The following is a 17,326-nucleotide window of genomic DNA, read 5'->3' as shown; positions in this document are numbered from 1 at the left end:
CGTGGCCTCCCAAAACGCCCGCGCCTATGCCCCCGACCGCGCTGCAGCCCCTTGGGCTCAGTGGACCCCCGCCATGACCGACCCCCCGGCACCCCCCACCCCTCCGCAAGCGTGTGCAGCCAGAATCCCAGACCACCAGGGGGGGCCACGCTGCTATATTTGCGGGCAGCCAAAACACCCCCGCCAGTGCTGCCCGGCCCGCTCAGCCACCTGCAAAAGCTGCGGTAAAAAGGGGCACTACGCAGCGGTGTGCCAGTCCCGTGGGATCGCCGCTATCTCCGGGGAACAAACGGGACCACGGACTCAACCCCCCCAGCGGCCAACGGGCGCCGCCATTTTGGGCCCCGGACACCACGAGGGGGGGACGGGCGCCACCATCTTACTACCCACGGGCCGCATGCGGTCCATGGGAGCGCCCATTATGTCCACCCCCGGCCACGTGCGACCCATGGGAGCGGCCATGTTGTCCACCCCCGACCGCGTGCGATCCATGGACGCCGCCATCTTGGCTGACAGGCAAGGACCCCAGCGTGGACGGCTCCACACTGCCTGAAGACAACGATCTGATGCACCAACCACGTTTGGCATCGGTGACCCTCGACCAGTCGCGGCCCCGGACGCTCCAGACGACAACGACAAAGGTGCTGGTGAACGGGCACGAGACGCCGTGTGTGATCGACTCGGGGAGCACGGAGAGTTTTATTCACCCGGACACGGTAACACGCTGTTCCCTTGTAATTCGGCCAAGCACCCAAAAAATATTCCTGGCGGCGGGGTCCCACTCCGTTGCAATCAAAGTGTTCTGCATCGCAAACCTAACGGTGCAGGGGAGAGAGTTCAAAAATTACCGGCTGTATGTCCTTCCCCACCTCTGCGCTCCCACCCTCCTGGGGTTGGACTTCCAATGCAACCTCCAGAGTTTAACATTTAAATTTGGCGGCCCTACACCCCCACTGACTATCTGCGGCCTCGCGATAGTCAAGGTCGAACCGCCCTCCTTGTTTGCGAACCTCACCCCGGATTGCAAACCGGTCGCCACTAGGAGCAGACGGTACAGCACCCAGGACCGGACGTTTATCAGGTCCAAAGTCCAGCGGCTGCTGAAGGAAGAGATAATCCAGGCCAGCAATAGTCCCTGGAGAGCCCAGGTGGTAGTAGTGAAGACAGGGGAGAAGCAAAGGATGGTTGTAGACTACAGTCAGACCATCAACAGGTACACGCAGCTAGATGCATACCCTCTTCCCCGCATATCCGACATGGTCAATCGGATTGCACAGTACAAGGTCTTCTCCACCTTGGACCTTAAGTCCGCCTACCACCAGCTCCCCATTCGCCCCGGTGACCACAAGTACACTGCCTTCGAAGCAGACGGGCGGCTATACCACTTCTTAAGGGTTCCATTCGGCGTCACGGAGTCTCGGTCTTCCAACGGGAGATAGACCGAATGGTCGACCAGCACGGTTTACGGGCCACATTCCCGTACCTCGACAACGTCACCATCTGCGGCCACGGCCAGCAGGACCACGACGCCAACCTCCGCAAATTCCTCCAGACTGCTAACGCCCTCAACCTCACCTCCAACGAGGAAAAATGCGTGTTTAGCACCGACCGTCTAGCCATCCTTGGCTACGTAGTGCGTAATGGAGTGATAGGCCCCGACCCCGAACGCATGGAGTTCCCTCTCCCCCACTGTGCCAAAGCCCTGAAACGCTGCCTGGGCTTCTTTTCTTATTACGTCCAGTGGGTTCCTCAATACGCAGACAAGGCCCGCCCACTAATCCAGTCCACTACTTTTCCCCTGTCGACAGAGGCCCGCCAGGCCTTCAGCCGCATCAAAGCGGATATCGCAAAGGCCACGATGCACACCATCGACGAGTCCCTCCCCTTCCAAGTCGAGAGTGACGCGTCCGACGTAGCTCTGGCGGCCACGCTCAACCAAGCGGGCAGACCCGTGGCTTTTTTCTCCCGGACCCTCCACGCTTCAGAAATTCGCCACTCCTCAGAAGAAAAGTAGGCCCAAGCCAGAGTGGAAGCTGTGCGACATTGGAGGCATTACCTGGCCGGTAGGAGATTCACTCTCCTCACTGACCAACGGTCAGTAGCCTTCATGTTCGATAATTCACAGCGGGGCAAGATAAAAAACGACAAGATCCTGCGGTGGCGGATCGAACTCTCCACCTACAATTATGAGATCTTGTATCGTCCCGGAAAGCTGAACGAGCCGTCCGATGCCCTATCTCGCGGCACTTGTGCCAACGCACAAGTGGACTGCCTCCAAGCCCTCCACGAGGACCTCTGCCACCCGGGGGTCACTCGTTTCTACCACTTCATAAAAGCCCGCAACCTCCCGTACTCCGTCGAGGAGGTCCGTACAGTCACCAGGAACTGCCAAATCTGCGCAGAATGCAAATCGCATTTTTTCAGTCCAGATAGAGCGCACCTGAAAAAGGCTTCCCGTCCCTTTGAAGGCCTCAGTTTGGACTTCAAAGGCCCCCTCCCCTCCACCGATCGCAACACGTACTTTCTTAACGTCGTTGACGAATACTCCCGTTTCCCCTTCGCCATCCCCTGCCCCGACATGACCGCGGCCACGGTCATTAAAGCCCTATGCACCATCTTTACACTGTTTGGTTTCCCTGCCTACATCCATAGTGATAGGGGGTCCTCCTTCATGAGTGACGAGCTGCGTCAATTCCTGCTCAGTCAGGGCATAGCCTCGAGCAGGACGACCAGCTACAACCCCCGGGGGAACGGGCAGGTAGAGAGGGAGGATGGAACGGTCTGGAAGACCGTCCTACTGGCCCTATGGTCTAGGAGTCTCCCAACTTCCCGCTGGCAGGAAGTACTCCAGGATGCCCTTCATTCTTTCCGGTCCCTGCTGTCCACCACCACGAACCAAACGCCGCACGAGCGCCTCCTTGTCTTCCCTAGGAGGTCCGCTTCTGGAACGTCACTTCCGACCTGGCTGGCAACACCGGGACCCATTCTGCTCCGGAAACATGTGCGGGCGCACAAATCAGACCCACTGGTGGAGAAGGTACATCTACTCCACGCAAACCCGCAGTACGCCTACGTGGCGTACCCAGTCGTACGACAGGACACTGTCTCTCTGCGGGACCTGGCGCCCGCCGGAGCTTCCCACACCCCCCCAACGCCAATCACCTCCCCCTCACTCCCGCCGGTGCACCCCACAGCCACCCCCTTCCCGGGGGGATCGGTTCTCCCAGGCCCGTCCAGGAGTAAGGAAACAGAAGGGGACAGCGCGATGCTCCCAGAGTCGACCGGACCCGAGCCAGCACCACCACCACCACCCGGGCTGCGACGATCGGAGAGGGCGTCCAGAGCACCATCTCGACTCATCGAATCGACTTAAGATGTGTATAATTCAGTGGCCCCGTAAAGCGGCATTGTTGTCAATAGTTAACATTGCTAATCGGGTAAAATGTGAATAATTCAGTGGCCCAGTAAAAGCGGCATGATTGTATATAGTTCAATGGTTAAGGCACCGACCCTGTAAACCCCGACCACCATACCACCCACCATCCCGCCGGGTTCTTTTTTAACAAGGGGAGAATGTGGTGGTATGTATTAGGGGTAATACGGAACACCATGAATGCCGAGGAGCTATTGGAGGACAGATGCTGGGTCCCGATTGGATCTGCCACCTACTGGGCTCCACACAGATAGGCGGGGTATAAGAACCCGTTTTACTCCCCGCAGCTGCATTCTGTGACTGAGCTGCTGGGGAACAAGTCTGAACACGTCATCTCAATAAAGCCTCGATTGAAGTTCTTTACATCTCGCCTCGTATGTGATTGATGGTGCTACACCCTTAAAGCAGTGGGAGTTTGGAGAGAGAGCCCATAAAACAGTGGGAGTTTGGAGAGAGAGAGCCAATAAAATAGTGGGAGTTTGGAGACAGAACCCATAAAACAGTGGCAGTTTGGAGAGAGAGAGCCCATAAAGCAGTGGGACTTTGGAGAGCGAGAGCCCATAAAGCAGTGGGAGATTGGAGAAAGCCCTTAAAACAGTGGGAGCTTGGAGAGAGAACCCATAAAACAGCGGGAGTCTGGAGAGAGAGAGCCATTAAAGCAGTGGGTGCTTGGAGAGAGAGCCCATAAAACAGTGGGAGTTTGGAGAGAGAGCCCATAAAGCAGTGGGAGTTTGGAGAGAGATCCCATAAAAGAGCGGGAGTTTAGAGAGAGATCCCGTAAAACATTGGGACATTGGAGAGAGAAACTCCATAAAGCAGTGAGAGTTTTGAGAGAGAACACATAAAGCCGTCGGAGTTTGGAGAGAGAGCCCATAAAACAGTAAATGTTTGGAGAGAGAGCCCATAAAGCTGTGGGAGTTTGGAGAGAGAGCCCATAAAGCAGTGGGGGTTTGGAGAGAGAGCCCATAAAGCAGTGAGAGTTTGGAGAGAGTTCCCATAAAGCAGTGGGAGTTTTGAGAGAAGGCCCATAAAACAGTGGGAGTTTGGAGAGAGAGCTCATAAAATAGTGGCAGTTTGGAGAGAGTGAGCCCGTAAAGCAGTGGGAGTTTGGAGAGAGAGGGCCCTTAAAACAGTGGGAGCTTGGAGAGAGAGCCCATAAAACAGCGGGAGTCTGGAGAGAGGGAGCCCATAATGCAGAGGGAATTTACCGAGAGAGAGCCCAGAAAGCAGTGGGAGCTTGGAGAGAGAGTCCATAAAACAGTGGGAGTTTGGAGAGAGAGCCCTTAAAGCAGTGGGAGTTTGGAGAGAGAGCCCATGAAGCAGTGGGAGTTTGGAGAGAGATCCCATAAAACATTGGGACCTTGGAGAGAGAAACTCCATAAAGCAGTGGGAGTTTCAAGAGAGAGCCCATAAAACATAGAGTGTTTGGAGAGAGAGCCCATAAAGCAGTGGGAGTTTGGAAAGAGAGCTCATAAAGCAGTGGGAGTTTGGAGAGAGAGCCGATAAAGTGGTGAGAGTTTTGAGAGAGATCCCATAAAGCAGTGGGAGTTTGGAGAGAGAGAGCCCATAAAGCAGCAGGGGTTTGGAGAGAGAGAACCCATAAAACAGTGGGAGTTTGGAGAGAGAGCGCCCATAATACAGAGGGAGTTTGGAGGAGAGCCCATAAAGCAGTGGGAGTTTGGAGAGAGATCCCATAAAACAGCGGGTGTTTAGAGAGAGAGCCCATAAAACAGCGCGAGTTTAGAGAGAGAGCCCAGAAAACAGTGGGAGATTGGAGAGAGAGCCCATAAGACAGTGGGAGATTGGAGAGAGATCCCATAAAGCAGTGGGAGTTTGGAGAGAGAGCCCATAAAACAGTGGGGGTTTGGAGAGAGAAAGCCCATAAAGCAGTGGGAGTTTGGAGAGAGAGAGAGCCCATAAAGCAGTGGGAGTTTGGAGAGAGATCCCATAAAGCAGTGGGAGTTCAGAGAGAGATCCCTTAAAATAGTGGGAGCTTGGAGAGAGAAACTCCAGAAAGCAGTGAGAGTTTGCCGAGAGGTCCCATAAAGCATGGGAGTTTGGAGAGAGAGCCCATAATACAGTGAGCGTTGGGAGAGAGATCCCATAAAGCAGTGGGAGTTTGGAGAGAGAGCCCATAAAACAGTAAGCGTTGGGAGAGAGATCCCATAAAGCAGTGGGAGTTTGGAGAGAGAGCCCAGAAGACAGTGGGAGTTTGGAGAGAGAGCCCATAAAACAGTGAGAGTTGGGAGAGAGATCCCATAAAGCAGTGGGAGTTTGGAGAGAGAGCCCAGCAGACAGTGGGAATATGGAGAGAGAGCCCATAAAACTGTGGGAGTTTGGAGAGAGACCCCATAAAGCATTGGGAGTTTTGAGAGAGAGCCCATAAAGCAGTGAGAGTTTGGAAAGAGAGCTCATAAAGCAATGGGAGTTTGGAGAGAGAGCCCATAAAGCAGTGGGAGTTTGGAGAGAGAGCCCATAAAGCAGTGGGAGTTTGGAGAGATATCCCATAAAGCAGTGGGGGTTTGGAGAGAGAGCCCATAAAGCAGTGGGAGTTTGGAGAGAGATCCCATAAAGCAGTGGGAGTTTGGAGAGAGATCCCATAAAGCAGTGGGAGTTTGGAGAGAGAGCCCATAAAGCAGTGGGAGTTTGGAGAGAGATCCCAGAAAGCAGTCGGAGTTTGGAGAGAGAGCCCAGAAGACAGTGGGAGTTTGGAGAGAGAGCCCATAAAGCAGTAGGAGTTTGGAGGGAGAGCCCATAAGTCAGCAGGAGTTCAGAGAGATGGTGAGCCCGTGAAGCACTGGAGAGAGAGAAAGACAGCTGGGAGTTCATAGCTATCATCTTAAACGTGATGCCACAGAAGTCCCATAAGTTGATTGGTTGCTATGTATAAGCCTTTCCTGACTCGGCACTGAGAAGACGATTGGTCGGTGACAGGTGCGTTTTTATTCTAGGGATCTCAGTCTGAAGATATGGACCAACCCATCTCGGACTGTGATGAGGAGAAATCTCTTTACCTAGACAGTAGTGAACCTGTGGAAGTCACCACCCCAGAAAGCAGTTGAGTCCAAAACATTGTATGCTTTCAAGAAGGAGTTTGATATAGCACTTGTGGCTAAAGAGATCAAAACACATGGGGGGAAAGCGGGAACAGGTTACTGAGTTGGATCATCATCCATGATCATAATGAATGGCAGAGCTCGAAGGCCAGAATGGCCTCTCCCGCTCCTATTTTTTATGTTTCTATGTCACAGTGCAGCAGCAGGACATTCTTTTGGAGGAAGGTGAAAAGACAGAGGCGTTGTCCACATAGGTGACATAGGTAGAAAAATGGTGAGGTCCTGAAAGCAGATTTTAGAGAGTTAGCACGTGTATTAAAAGTAAGGTTTCAAGAACAGTAATTTTGGGATTAATCCCTGAGCCACATGCTAGTGAGCATAAGAATAGGACGATTGAGCAGTTCAACATGTGGCTGGAGAAATGGAGTAGGTGGGAGGCCTTTAGATTTCTGAGGCATTGGGACTGGTTCTGGGGCAGCTGGGGCCTGCACAAGTTGGACAGGTTATATCTGAACAGGATTGCAACTAAACCAAGGTGAGCGAGGAGGTAACTGATACACTAGAAGAATTTGCAATTGAGAAGGGAGAGATGTTAGAAAGGTTATCTTAAAATTGATAAGCTGCCAGGAACAGATGAGATGCAGCCAAGGGTGCTGAAGGAAGTGAATGGAAATTGCAGAGGTGCTGGTGATAATCTTCCAGTCTTCCTTAGACACAGGCGCGGCGTCAGAGAACTGGAGAATTGTTAATCTCATCTCATAGAATTTACAGTGCAGAAGGAGGCCATTCGGCCCATCGAGTCTGAACCGGCTCTTGGAAAGAGCACCCCACCCAAGGTCAAAGCAAATGCATGGTTGGCATAGTGGCACAGTGATTAGCACTGCTGCCTCACAGCGCCAAGGACCCGGGTTCAATCCCGACCTCGGGTGACTGTCTGTGAGGGGTTTGCACGTTGTCTGCATGGGTTTCCTCTGGGTGCTCCGTTTACCTCCCACAGTCTAAAGATGTGCAGGCTAGGTGCATTGGCCACGCTAAATTGTCCCTGAGTGTCCAAAAGGCTAGGTAGGGGTAGGGTCGGTGCATACTCGATGTCCTGAATGGCCTTGTTCTGCACTGTAAGGATTCTATCAAAATGCACGCTGAGCCCTCACAACGTTTCTGAATGGAACACATAATAAACAACTTGCATGAAATTCTTTTCAAATTCAGCTGCTGAGACCCATCGCACTAGGTGAGGGGAGGAAGGAGGGGAGAGTGCAGATTTGAGAGACTCCGGGCTGGATTCTCCGATCGGCGACTCCAAAATCGCATTCGGTGACTGGCCGGGGAATCAAAGTTCCCGACCAAACCGGGGGCGGCGCCGCTTTCGCGATGCTCTGCCCCCTCCAAAGCAGCGTACTCTGCATATCGACGGCCTCAGGACATTGCCTGAGGCCCGCCACCCGATGCTCCGCCCTCGATCGGCCAATTTCCTGACGGCGTGGGTCTCTCATGGTCTCATTCATCGGGAGCTCGGTGATTTCGACTGTGGATGTCCCAAGAGAGTCCGAACACATGAGTGGTGCCAGAACTGAACTGGAGTACAGATTAGATTCCCTTCATGCAATTCATGAGTTCATCCAGGGAGTTTCAAAAGCAAGAGAAATATCGCAGAAGAATGCCCCAGCCTGTGCTGTGTTAGTTGATCTCGGCAGAGTGCGAAAGGTCTGGGTCAAAGTGGAGGAACTGGGCCGAGCTGTGAAGCCTCGAAGATAAAACTCAAATGGTCAATTGAGTAATGCAGTGCAGTGTGTCAAGCACCTATTCCACTGTGTGCCAGACTGCAGGGAAGGAGAAGGAGGAAGAAAATGAAGAAATACTGCACCTGGTCACAATATTGCCAAAAACTACCAACTCAATTTTGAGGAAATAACATTTTGCAAAAGGAAATTGCAATTTAGTTGCAATATTTTAAAAATAAATTTAGGGTTGCCATTTATTTTTCTTTTCCAATTAAAGGCAATTTAGCGTGGCCAATCCACCTAACCAGCACACCTTTGGGTTGTGGGGGTGAAACCCACGCAGACATGGGGAGAATGTGCAATCTCCACACGGACAGTGACCCAGGGCTGGATTGGAACCCGGGTCCTCAGTGCTGCAGTCCCAGTGCTAACCACTGCGCCACATGCCGCCCTGGGATGGCCCTTTTCTGCACTGTAGGTATTCTGTGGATTTAACATTCAGAGAATTATTCCATTACACTTTACCTACAATTTCCAGCACTAAATTAACTCATGTGGCCGGATTGGCCTACCGGGATTCGTCCACATGACCTAATGTACCATTTTTTGACATTGAAGAAATGACTTCCTGAATGAAACTGAAGTCAAATCAAATCTGAAACCTTTTTGCCAAATTTTTAAACAATACTTAATTCTTCAGAGAAATGGTCATGAATATGATTCAATATTTCACGAAGTTAAATGTTCCCAGCGACTCCATGTGGATAGCTTCTTTATCACACGGGCTTTACAGCATCTAGCATTTAATGACCTTGAAAACTGCAATTTACAAGATTATAATGATTTAGAAAATTAAAAGCAGTTATTTAATTTCTGATTCGGTTTAATGGTTTATGCAAATTAGGCAATTGTGTAACTCACAAGTGATAAATGTCACATGTGTGTTATAATTTGTCTGATGAGAGCTGATAGGAACAACAATGAACAGATACGGAGAAATGTTATCAAAATAAGACTGATTGAAACAAATCTGTCAGAACGTGTAAATACAGATTCTGACGAGGAAGTGGAACATGTTTAGTTTCTGAAGTATTTGGTTCATATTGGATTATTTCTGGCTTGTTCCAAGGAATATCCCTTAGGGTCCTGACAAAAGTAGTAAACATTTGACAGTGCCAATTACATTTGTTAACTAATCAGATTAAGTTTACTTTTCACTAATGCCGTTAAGATGGTTATTCTGCTTTACAATCCAACATAAAAATGTTAACCTCTCAGCTGTTCTAACAAGAGCCCACCCCATCTCATGACTTTTTAGACATCAAGGAAAGAAGGACATGAGAACCATTAAAGAGTTCAGTATGATATTTCAGACCAGACGTGCTTTGCATGGCAGAGTAGATATATTGTTATTGAAATGAAATAGAGTCATGGAGTCATAGAAGGGAAGCGGATTGTACAAGTGTGGAAAATCAGAAAAATGGGGGGTGGTCATGGAGAGGTGATCGTAGGGTTGTGTCAGATTACACATTGTTGTGATGTAATGTGCACACACCTCTAAGGGACCATGTCTTAAACTACTGTTGCAATATCACATTGGCACTATGTCTTCAATTCCCGTTCCAGTCTCCCCGAACAAGCGCCGGAATGTGGCGACTAGAGTCTTTTCACAGTAACTTCATTTGAAGCCTACTTGTGACAATAAACGATTTTCATTCATTAGTCCCAAGACTTGCTGGAAGCCTGCAAACAGAGGGGCTGGAAGTAAGACCTGCATATAATAGTCTCCCAGTTAACTTTGTCTGTTATAGTCATATCTTCAAACAACCCACACTATTGCTTCACAATTCTGTATGATTGCAACTGGGCTTAATGGCTTCTCCCTGTGCTGTAACATTTAAAAAAATTCAATTTTTTCCAATTAAGGGGAAATTTAGCGTGGTCAATCCAGGTGTTTCAGTCTTACTTACCTGATGAAGTAAAGTGGTTTAAGCATATTACACTACAGCCATGATCCACCCAGTTCCATAGCCCAGGTAGGACTACAGCGAATGTCAGAGACCAACAGTTGGCAAAATTAAAATGCGAGAATAGAGAAATCACTGAATCTCTGTGTGCCACACAGAATTAAGAATCATTGTTATTAAGCCAGAAGGCATGCTTACAATTGAAGCTGATCAATAAAGTTGATGAAGCTACTGTTGAGCAGTAAAGTAACACACTCCAGGAATGAATTTTGAAGATTACAGGCCTGGAAAAACTGAAGACCGACTGTCATAGTACAAAGAACAAAGAAAGGTACAACACAGGAACAGGCCCTTCAGCCCTCCAAGCCCGTGCCGTCCATGCTGCCCGTCTAAACTAAACTCTTCTACACTTCCTGGGTCCGTATCCCTCTATTCCCATCCTATTCATGTATTTGTCAAGTTGCCCCTTAAATGTCACTATCGTCCCTGCTTCCACCACCTCCTCCGGCAGCGAGTTCCAGGCACCCACTACCCTCTGTGTAAAAGTCTTGCCTCATACATCTCCTCTAAACCTTGCCCCTCGCAGTTTAAACCTATGCCCCCTAGTAATTGACCCCTCTACCCTGGGAAAAAGCCTCTGACTATCCACTCTGTCGAGGCCGCTCAGAATTTTGCAGACCTCTATCAGGTCGCCTCTCAACCTCCGTCGTTCCAGTGAGAACAAACCGAGTTTATTCAACCGGTCCTCATAGCTAATGCGCTCCATACCAGGTAACATTCTGGTAAATCTCTTCTGCACCCTCTCTAAAGCCTCCACATCTTTCTGGTAGTGTGGCGACCAGAATTGAACACTATACTCCAAGTGTGGCCTAACTAAGGTTCTATACAGCTGTAACATGACTTGCCAATTCTTATACTCAATGCCCCGGCCAATGAAGGCAAGCATGCCATATGCCTTCTTGACTACCTTCTCCACCTGTGCTGCCCCTTTCAGTGACCTGTGGACCTGTACACCTAAATCTCTCTGACTTTCAAATCTCTTGAGGGTTCTACCATTCACTGTATATTCCCTCCCTGTATTAGACCTTCCAAAATGCATTACCTCACATTTGTCCGGATTAAACTCCATCTGCCATCTCTCCACCCAAGTCTCCAAGCAATCTAAATCCTGCTGTATCCTCTGACAGTCCTCATCGCTATCCGCAATTCCACCAACCTTTGTGTCATCAGCAAACTTACTAATCAGACCAGTTACATTTTCGTCCAAATCATTTATATATACTACGAACAGCAAAGGTCCCAGCACTGATCCCTGCAGAACACCACTAGTCACAGCCCTCCAATTAGAAAAGCACTCTTCCATTGCTACTCTCTGCCCTCTATGACCTAGCCAGTTCTGAATCCACCTTGCCAGCTCACCCCTGATCCCATGTGACTTCACCTTTTGTACCAGTCTACCATGTGGGACCTTGTCAAAGGCCTTACTGAAGTCCATATAGATAACATCCACTGCCCTACCTGCATCAATCATCTTTGTGACCTCTTTGAAAAACTCTATCAAAGTTAGTGAGACATGACCTCCCCTTCACAAAACCATGCTGCCTCTCACTAATAAGTCCATTTGCTTCCAAATGGGAGTAGATCCTGTCTCGAAGAATTCTCTCCAGTAATTTCCCTACCACTGATGTAAGGCTCACCGGCCTGTAGTTCCCTGGATTATCCTTGCTACCCTTCTTAAACAAAGGAACAACATTGGCTATTCTCCAGTCCTCCGGGACATCACCTGAAGACAGTGGGGATCCAAAGATTTCTGTCAAGGCCTCAGCAATTTCCTCTCTAGCCTCCTTCAGTATTCTGGGGTAGATCCCATCCGGCCCTGGGAACTTATCTACCTTAATATTTTTCAAGACGCCCAACACCTCGTCTTTTTGGATCTCAATGTGACCCAGGCTACCTACACACCCTTCTCCAGACTCAACATCCACCAATTCCTTCTCTTTGGTGAATACTGATGCAAAGTATTCATTTAGTACCTCGCCCATTTCCTCTGGCTCCACACATAGATTCCCTTGCCTATCCTTCAGTGGGCCAACCCTTTCCCTGGCTACGCTCTTGCTTTTTATGTATGTGTAAAAAGCCTTGGGATTTTCCTTAACCCTATTTGCCAATGACTTTTCGTGACCTCTTCTAGCCCTCCTGACTCCTTGCTTACCATGTTACCCTAAGAGATGATGCTAAGTGAATTTGCCTCTTGAAATGCATTGGTGGGGTTGAGAGATAGGACCAGATATTATCAGCATAGATATAGAAGCTGACTGCTTGTCAATTGTTGTCAATTGTCAAAGCTACTTGTTTGGCATTCCAAAAGTAGCATATAAGGCTCTATTGTGATATATATGCACTTCCTAATACTCTTTTTGTGAGTGTCTGGGGTTCAACAAAATAATTATACCATTCTCCAGTCAATATGATAACACTCAATTAAAAAGTGTTGTTGCAAGATGACAAACAGGAAAAACATGGCAGACACATTCCTCAAATCAAGTGCACAAACTCCCATGAAACCATTCAGTGTTTCTCGGAAGCACAATGTGTTCAATAGATTAGCTCCCGATTTGTAAATTAACATTGAAGTTGGTTGATTCTGAAAAATTCAGTTATGTGGCTGAACTAATAGATCTTGTTTCAATCTCATTGACGGAGGGAGGAGAAAGAGGTTAATCGTATATTCACATTGTAAAAACGTGTAATTGGAAAGATTTCCATCTTTGTTGTACCCAGGGAATATTGCAACAGTGAAGAAGGAAAGTTGTATCTGCTCCACACAAAGGTGCCCATCAATTTCCACAGGCTCCCAAAATGGGCAGGATGGGACTAGTTTCTGCAGTAGGTCCCAGGGCATACAAAGCTATTGACCAAATGCTGGTAAAATGGGTTTAGAATGGTTAGGTGGTTGTTTTTGACCAGCGCAGACGCGATTGGCTCAAGGGCCTTTTCTGTGCGGTATGATTCTATGACACTAAATCCAAGGCCAGCATAAGCACGCCTACAAAGCAACAGATGGTATTCCCAGGCCTCTGGGTCACCTTCCTCAGTGTACACCCAAGAAGCCCCAGGTGGAGGGGTGCCCAAACATTTGGCAGTCAGTGCCTGTGCCGGCAGCCTCCATGAGGGGTGGTCTGACAGCAATAATGAGACAGAATCTAGCGTTGCCAGTTCATGCTGTGAATTCTGAGAAAATGTTACTGATTGAAAGTGTGCTTATGTGCCTGGTTAGAAAGGTTCTGAGACTTCCTCAAAGCAGCTTGCTCAGTGAGGTAAGGACTCTTCTTTTCTGAGGTATGAGGGTTACCTTGATCATGTCATGTTTTTATAATGAAATAAGTTCTTGAGCTTATTTGTTGTATAAGACACAGGACTCCAATCACTTGTAGGGATTGTGTAAATATTTCTTGGGTTCATTCATTAAGATTGGGCACAAGAGGAGTAGAATGTGTTTTCCCCAGGGTAGAGGAGTCAATTACTAGGGGGCATAGGTTTAAGGTGAGAGGGGCAAGGTTTAGAGTAGATGTACGAGGCAAGTTTTTTACGCAGAGGGTAGTGGGTGCCTGGAACTCGCTACCGGAGGAGGTAGTGGAAGCAGGGACGATAGGGACATTTAAGGGGCATCTTGACAAATATATGAATAGGATGGGAATAGAAGGATACGGACCCAGGAAGTGTAGAAGATTGTAGTTTAGTCGGGCAGCATGGTCGGCACGGGCTTGGAGGGCCGAAGGGCCTGTTCCTGTGCTGTACATTTCTTTGTTCTTTGTTGAGTGCCTGAGCGGGCAGGAGGTGGCGATGCTGAGTCGGACGGCTGGGATAACGATCTCCAGATCCAGGTGCTGGTGATCAAGCTGGTGATAACGGATAGATGAGAAGGCGAAGACAAGGTGGAGGATGTGAAGGACAACTGAGATGATGAAGAAGAGGAAAAGAAACCACCAGAGAGTGGAAGTCAAACCTTCAGAATAGAAGAAATTAAGGGACTGGATTAAAGAGAAGGAGGAAAAAGAAAAGCAACTAAAGAAGCGAAAACAAGAGGCATTAATGAACTTAGAGAGAGCAGCAGAACCAGTCGAGCTTTCGCCAGAGGAACAGCCAGCAGAAAAACTCTAACAAGAACAAGTGGACCTGGAAGTTGCGAAAGACACATTTGGCATGAACAGTGAAATGCAGCTTGGAATTGACTCCATCAAAGTTGTGCAGGGTAGGTGGATGGACCACGTTAAATTGCCCCTTAATAGGTCAGCACGGTGGCGCAGTGGTAGCACTGCAGTCTCACGGCGCCGAGGTCCCAGGTTCGATCCCGGCTCTGGGTCACTGTCCGTGTGGAGTTTGCACAATCTCCGTGGGTTTCGCCCCACAACCCAAAGATGTGCAAGGTAGGTGGATTGAATATGCTAAAATTGCCCCTTAATTGGAAAAAAAAGGAATTGAGTACTTTAAATTTATTTGAAAAAAGGAATAGACACCATTTGTAGGCCCTTGAAGGAAAAAAAACTACGCAGTTTGAAAAGACTGTATCTTACGTGGGCTTCTTAGAGACATTACTCCGAAATATTAGCATTTTGTTGGAAGTTGATGATTTGAAAAAGCTGAACAGGCCTTTGACGTCGCCGTGCAGTGAAAAACTGGAACAAGAGAAGCAAAGCAAAGGCAAAAAGAAGATAAAGGCCCCAGTGCTTACAAGTGGATTTAAGGTGAATCTTAAGGATGGCCTTGATGATGATGGTTACACTCAGGATTACGATGATTCCATGTGATTATGTCCAGTGAGCCAGGCTTCTTCCAGCATGTTTTTGTCGACAACTTCATGTTGCTGGTTCCATGATGCTTCAGCATCATCATTGTGACCTGAGCTGATGTAATTTCACATTTATTGTGATACTGTAGAATCGCACAGTAAGATTACTATTTTTAAAATTTCTTGAATTTTGCCTGCTTTTTCCTTTCTTTGTAAACCAAAATGGACTAATTAGAGATCCTGGGCGGGATGTTCCATTCTGCTGCGTCACATTTCCGTTTTACCCCGCCGACGAGATGCTCCGTTACGCCAGCTGGTTAAGGCGTTTGCCATGGTGGGGAAGCCCCACGCTGTCGGGGAAACCCCTGGGCAGCTGGCAAAATGGCGCATCCCGCCGGCGGAGAATCCCGCGCCCTGTTTTTGTGCTGAAGTTGTGCTTTGGGTTGTCGGGTCCGTCTGCCATAAAGAGAATACGATGTGGAGATGCCGGCGTTGGACTGGGGTGGGCACAGTAAGAAGTCTTACAACACCAGGTTAAAGCCCAACAGGTTTGTTTGGTGTCACTAACCTTCGGAGTGCAGCTCCTTCCTCAGGTGATGAAGGAGCTGCGCTCCGAAAGCTAGTGACTCCAAACAAACCTGTTGGACGTTAACCTGGTAAAGAGAACATGGCCTCAATACTGACAGGTTCCATGAGTTGGAGCAATGGGGCAACGGCCGTGTGGCCTCCCTGTGACGTTGCTCATATTTCTGTAACCACGCCTTTGGAAGCCTGAGAGCCCTTTCCATTTATTCTTTTGAATTCCCTCTTGCTTTAACAACCATCTCCAAGCACAGGTGACCAATTTAAATATAGTACATTGAAAGTGCCATGGTTTAATCTTGATGAGGGAAGGAGAGACAGAACCCAGCAGAGTGATAATTTAGTGTAAGAGGACCCTGCACCTCAGTGGTTGTTTGAATGGCGATTTGAAGTTTGAGCATAGGGGAAGCTGCTATAGAAAAGTTATATTTGCAGGAGTTTAAGAATATGTCTCAGTTGCTGGGGGGGATGGTGCAGGAGTTGGCTAATCCCTTCGATGGGATGTTAAACCACGGCCCATTTGTTATTCAAACAGCAGGGGTAGTCACCTGGTCAATATTCAGCCCTGAACCAACATTACTTCATAAGCAAATTATCTTATTTGGGATCATGCTGTGCACAATTTGGCTGCTGCATTTCCGTATTACAACAGTTATCAGGTCAAAAATACTTCATAGGCTGTGAAGCACTTTGGTATGTCTTGAGTCTGTGACAAAGGCACATGACATTTTTTTTTAGGGGAACTAACTGGTTGAAATAGGGCTCTAGGGGGATACTGCAATTGACATCCGTACCCACAGCAATGTCCATGCACATGTGTGGTTTGTGTGTGTAGACTCCAATTGAGTTGGCTGACATTCACCTCCCGTGGCCTCAGTGGGGAAGGATGACTGCCTAAACAATGGCTTTTGCTGCTTATGAACAGAATTGCACAGTCACTGGTATCAGGCCAGGAAGAAAAAAATGCACAGAAAAATGCTTGAATGTTTCATAATGGATTAATACAGGCCATTTAACATTGTCATAGCAGTGATTTGGAATCTGTTTGTTGTTGAAAGGGTTAGGTTGGAAAGATTAGGTAGATTCCTTTCCTCAAAGTGTTTTTGAATCAAAGTTACTAATGGAAGGGGGTTGAAGAATTACTTTCTCCCTCCTGAAGGCAATGACTAGTACTGATGGAACAAAATGCAAAATCTATTCAAGAAAAATCTATTAGAGTGGAAAAAAATCTCTTGAGCATGATGTGCTTTTTTAACTTCAAAACAGTCCTTTGTAAATGGTTTAGAAGTACATCCTGTGGAATAATAAAATAAAGTTAAATGGTGCTTAAATTAACCTTCTCCCTTTTTTTCACTATGTGGCCTCTTATTAAGATTAGCCTGTCATATCTCCAGCTATTAGTGTTAGAGGCCACTTAGATTGTCACATCTCCACACAATATGATGAATGTAGAAGTCCTTGTGGATACACTATTGGAGGGACTCTTCATTCCTCTGCCAGTTCTGCCATAAACATGCAATCCTTTTGGTTTCAACTCAAAAGATGAAGAAACACTTCTGCATTTAGGCTGTAACTGATGAACTGTCACAAATCTAGCCAATTTTCATAACATTTGGCGAGCCTGTTTGTGTAAAGGTTCCGCGAATGAGTTTATTTATCACAGAGATGGAAATACACTTGGCTAAGGTTTCCTGGTTTTTGTTTGGCTTTTAGACATGCTGGTGTTGTTACTTTGTGTCGCTTGTGACTGAGTAGGTAGAACTCCTGCCTCTGAGTCA

General features: G+C 48.1%; 1 pseudogene; it reads left to right on the top strand.

Moving 5' to 3' along the window:
- Nucleotides 1-13,368: 13,368 nt before the first annotated feature.
- LOC140384769 (eukaryotic translation initiation factor 3 subunit J-A pseudogene) lies at nt 13,369-14,985 on the top strand (annotated as a pseudogene).
- Nucleotides 14,986-17,326: the final 2,341 nt, after the last annotated feature.

The sequence above is a fragment of the Scyliorhinus torazame genome, chromosome 10 (assembly GCF_047496885.1).
Source record: "Scyliorhinus torazame isolate Kashiwa2021f chromosome 10, sScyTor2.1, whole genome shotgun sequence".
Lineage (NCBI taxonomy): Eukaryota > Metazoa > Chordata > Chondrichthyes > Carcharhiniformes > Scyliorhinidae > Scyliorhinus > Scyliorhinus torazame.
Note: the sequence above shows the minus strand (reverse complement) of the source record. Positions and strands in the feature narration are given on the sequence as shown.